Raw genomic sequence first — 5,405 nt, 5'->3', positions numbered from 1 at the left:
TCATATAATTCAAAAGATTTACAGCTCAAGGTTATTCACATTGACTCATGGAAGACGGAAGTACTTGAGATACATGCAGAGATGTTTATGTCTCGTGAAGGGCAGGGCAAGTGACTGAGGGGACCCCCAACTACCAGCCTAACCCTTTGCTAAATGTATCTCAGGGCTTCCTGATCCAATCCTCAAGAAAGTACTTTATCGATCATTCCTTCAAACATTATTCATTAACGCCAATTAACTTATATCGAAAGACTTACAGCTCAAGGGTATTCACATTGACTCATGGAAGACGGAAGTACTTGAGATACATGCAGAGATGTTTATGTCTCGTGAAGGGCAGGGCAAGTGACCGAGGGGACCCCCAACTACCAGCCTAACCCTTTGCTAAATGTATCTTGGTGCTTCCTGATTTCAATCCTCAAGAAATTACTTTATCAATCATTTCTTCAAACAATTATTCATAAATTTATATATTCATGTAATTCATACACAATCATTCAATCCATCAAATATTTAATCACTCATTGTTTATTCACTTTATTCATTATTTCATTGCATCCCCACGCAAATTAAGAAATCTTGATTTTTTGATGAGCATTCCACTAATCAAAACAATGTTTTTCTTACGTAGATGCCAAAACCAGTATCAGACCTCAGAAAGCAAGACCTTGCGGAGTACCAAAAGAGGAAGAAGGCTCAACAACACAATGCCAAACAGGATCCAGTCCGGGATGTTCAAAGAGAATGTGTCAGTCAAAGAATTAAAGCAGGAATCAAAGACTGGTTTGGCTTGCCAGAGGACTGTGATGTTTTCCAAGTTCCTCAATTTGGGGACAGGAAAGAGCAAGTAGTGACCTATGGAACTGTGGTACTTGTGAATCTGGCTGGAAATAAGCTTATATGTGTTGCTAGGTTCAACAAAGAGGTCAAGTCCCTCAAGCTTTATGTTGTTTTCACATGGCTGAAATTCTTGCTGCAGGACCCCGCCAGCAATGACCCTGCCAAAGTGACACTTTGGAAAGACTTTCAAAGGGCTATCAAGATCATGCAGCAACACTCTGAAGCCCTGGGTGTAATCAAGGAAAATTGTGCAGTCAAGATGCTACCGCCCAACGAGCCGCAAGGTACTATGAGAGCATTCGGTCACAGATTATCTGAGCGTGCTGGACAATATCAAAGCGGAACAGTCATTGGTTTGTTTATCTGCACCTTTTCACATGAGGATCTTTTCAGAAACATAATATGTTCCATTTTTAACACCCACAACCTATGCCAAAAATTCAGCTACCAGCAAGCATCCAGCCAAACTAGACAATGATGAAGCCCGCCAAGATGAATGTCCTTGGGTAGTGGACTTTCATGATGAAAGGACATGTTCTTTATCTCTATTTGTGTATGATTCCAGCAAGAAACTGGCAGAAGAGACTGATGCCCCGTGTGTTTAAGATGATAATTTTGTGAGCAAAGTAATTTTGGAATTTTTTGGAATTTTTAAGAGCAACAAATTTTGGAATACAAGTTGAAATGAAAGAATTTACTCCTCATTTTACACCATGTGCTGATCTCCTGCTGGAATATGAGTTCGTGCCCCAGATTCACCTCCATACAACAGATCCATCTCCTCCCATATACTTAATCACCATGTAAATATCTGTGTAGCACGTCGACGTGCACACACAAAAGCCTCTCCGTAGAACCTGTAACAACCCATCAAAGAGGTGCCACATCAAGCGCATCTTCTCCTTATCACCTGGGAGGTTGAAAGGCAGTTGACCCCTGCTGACAACAACGGATTATGCAAATCCTTTGAACAAATCACAAAGCACAAAGGGTGCTCAACAGTAATCTCAGTCTCATTTCAACCAAAAGACTTTGAGATTTATTTCAAAACTCTCCGTGTGTGCACGTCGACGTGCTACACGGATATTTACATGGTGAATTGTGCTATTTTTGGGCGGAGCAACCCAAATTGCTTGCATATCCTATTGCATTTGCGCTGGGTATAGAAATTCTGCAAGCCTTTCCTTCCAGTGTTTCCGTCCCACCAAGCCATGCTGGGTTATGGGTGAAACAAACAGTCAGGCAAACATTTTGCGTACAGGCACCAATCTACTTACTTACTTGAATCCACAATCAAAGGGTCTGTCAATACCAAACCCACCCCCTGAAGATCCGCAACCATTCATCTTATGTTATAGTGTTTATGAGACCAATTACTGAGAGCTTGCATTACTTCATTGACAAAAGGACCTTCAGAACCCCAGAGTTCAAAGTTGGGATTGCTGGTATACTTGTGGTATTGTTAACATCATGTACTTCTTCAAAGAAATAAGCACATACAGTGGTAGCACTGCTTCCTGCATAGACCGGAAAGTTTTGAACCATTGGGAAAATAAAACACGGGATTGAGCAAGCTTGAAGAAAGTGTATTGATTTATTTGACTCACACAAATGCTGAAAAGAAGATTGAAGCCAATTGAAGAATACTAAAGAAGATCAAAGGATATTGAAGATGATTGAAGATGATTGAAGATGATTGAAGCTGTCAGCCCTGAGTACATATACATGTACCCAAAACTAACTTGTAGCATTAAAAATAGGATCCCGGTATCCCCACCACCCCCCCTTGGTAGCCTCACCACCCCCTCCCTTTCACAGCTAGTGAAAGTGCTACTTACCAGTGACACAAGCTGTGACAGTAATGCACCACGGGCTTTGCCTCTAGCTGTCCTTGAGATTACCCACAACACGTGTGCAGAAATACCAATTGAGTTTTCAATCAAACCTTTTACTTGAGCCTCTCTCCGCATCAACTCCACTTCGACCAAACTCAAACCACTTCAAACCTTATTACCATTCAAATTCAACACACAACCTCGGAAATGAACATAGATGAACTCCTGGTCTCATATTCATCCCTACAGGAAGCTGAGGATGCACTACGAAACTACACCAAAACATTGGGCTACTGGCTGAAAATCACCCGAACCTGTTACGATAGACACAAGAGAGCCAAGAAGCGTGTTTTTGTCTGTGCTCATGGTGGAACTCCTCAGCCGGTTGAGAGTAGGGTTCGTTCTACATCGAGTCAGCAGCTGGGTTGTAAATGGTCTGCTACAGTCCGACGTGAGCAATTCACTCACCGGTGGAACATTGAACTCACCAATGATCAGCACATCAATCACAAGCCTTCCAAAACTCTTGCCGAGATACCAGCTGCACGGAAGCTTTCACCGGAACAGCTGACCACTGTTCTTAACATGGCAAATGCAGGTGTTCCTACACGACTCATTCTACGTACCCTGAAGGCTTCTGACCCAAGTAACTTATCTACAAGTCAAGATATCTACAATGTGATCAAGAAACAAAGACTTATCAATCTCAATGGACGCACACCACTTGAAGCTTTAATTGACAACCTGAAGGAAAATGATGTCTTCCATACTTTTGAGCTAGACTCTCATCATAGACTTCTGCGCTTCTTCGTTGCACCCAAAGCTAGTATAAAGTCAGCTGCAGAGTTCTGGACATCTGATGTGCTGCTGATGGATTCTACATACAAAACCAATCGGTGAGGTATTCTCAATGAACTCATCTAGAATCAAGACTCAAGCTGACTTTGGTCTCTCTCTAATTTAGTTTTCATATGCCACTTCTGCATGTTATAGGAGTATCACCAACTCATCAGTCCATCTCCTTATGTTTTGGTCTAATGCGACAAGAAACAGAGGAAGACTATCGCTGGATTCTGGAGCAAATGAAGTTGTGCTATGGGCCAAAGCTTGCAAAACTACAGGCTGTGGTGACTGATCGAGAACTTGCTTTGATGAACGCGCTGACAAAAGCTCTGCCAGACGCCAAAAATCTACTGTGCAAGTGGCACATCGAGAAGAATGTTCAAGTCAATGTCAAAAACAAGCTATCCGATGACGAATGGAAGAAAGTTCAGAACCACTGGATGAACATTTGCAGCTCACTCTCTGCCGACGAGTTTGACACAAACCTTGAGGCACTTTGGACTATGATTGATGAGCCTACATTCAATTACATCAAGACTACGTGGGTTACTCACAAGGAAAAATTTGTCACCGCGTGGACAAAGGATATCAAGCACTTTGGTCACACTGTCACTTCTCGAGCTGAAGGTGGTCATGCAGGTATCAAAGGCTGGGTATGGCAGTCAACCAGTGATTTGGCAACTGTATATAGCAAGCTTGAAATTCTATGTCAGCAGCAATATGATAAGATATCACAAAAGATAGAATACGATCAAACTCATACCTTATCTCGTCTTCGTCCTCGGATCTGGAGCGATGTCAACCAAAAAATTTCACACTACGCACTACTTGAGGTAAAGTTCTTTCTACGTTTTGTAACAATTTCTCTCCTCTGTTCATCATTCAAAGTTCTAAGCCTGATATGCGAACAGACCTACAAGCAATACCAGAAGGCACTTTCTTTGGACAACACCAATACATGCACCTACGTACTCTCTGGGTCGCAAGGGTTACCTTGCGCTCACTTCCTCAAGCACCTCATCTCATCTTCAAGGAAATTGGCTCCAACCCACTTCGACTCTCATTGGCATCTAGATCAAGGATTTGTTGTCCCTATTATGCACGAGCAGGTACCTAATTTGGAGGCACTACTAGACAGCATACAGACTCGCCATGGAAATCTCCCTGCTCATCAGCAAAGCGTGTTGTGTAATCAGTTGAGTCGGATCCTCATCAATCCACCTCCCACCATTGGTGATCCAGATCCGATTCGATCTCGTGGTCGGCCTGTAGGGTCATCGAATAAATCCAAGCGTGATCTCTCACAATACGAACATCAGGATGCCGAACATGAAGGTCGTCGATGTAGTCAATGCCACGGGACAGGTCACAACAAAAGAACGTGTCGTGACCCAGCACAATCAACAAACTTTGCTTAAGTTCGATTCAATCAGCATTCAAAGGCAACAACTTCAAAGAAGTCTTAGTCTTCATTTACATTCTTCCATTTACAACTCAATTCATCAAGAAACTCAAATTAGAGCTGATTTAGCTTCTACTTGTTCATTGCCTTCTTATAAACCGAAATATTTGATAGTGGCTTTTGGAGACTTTGAAGCGGCTGCTAATTTGGCTCACATGCTTGGTTTTGAACGGGTCATGAATATGTCAAGTATCACTTGAGTTCATGCCTCTTACTTCAGTAGAATTTCTTAATTTGTTACAACTTTCAGTCCTTTGTATCTGATAATGAATGACTCTGATAATGATTGATGTGATTGAGCAAAGAGGATAAACATTTTCCCTTACTGAATCTACACGGTAAAAAATCAAATCGTTATCTCGTCGTGCTCTTCTATAATGTCTTCTAAATTCTTTAAAAAGCGTTCGGAAACTTTGAAGGCGATT

The sequence above is a fragment of the Melampsora larici-populina genome, assembly GCF_000204055.1.
Source record: "Melampsora larici-populina 98AG31 unplaced genomic scaffold MELLAscaffold_1, whole genome shotgun sequence".
Lineage (NCBI taxonomy): Eukaryota > Fungi > Basidiomycota > Pucciniomycetes > Pucciniales > Melampsoraceae > Melampsora > Melampsora laricis-populina.
This window is presented reverse-complemented; position numbering follows the sequence as displayed.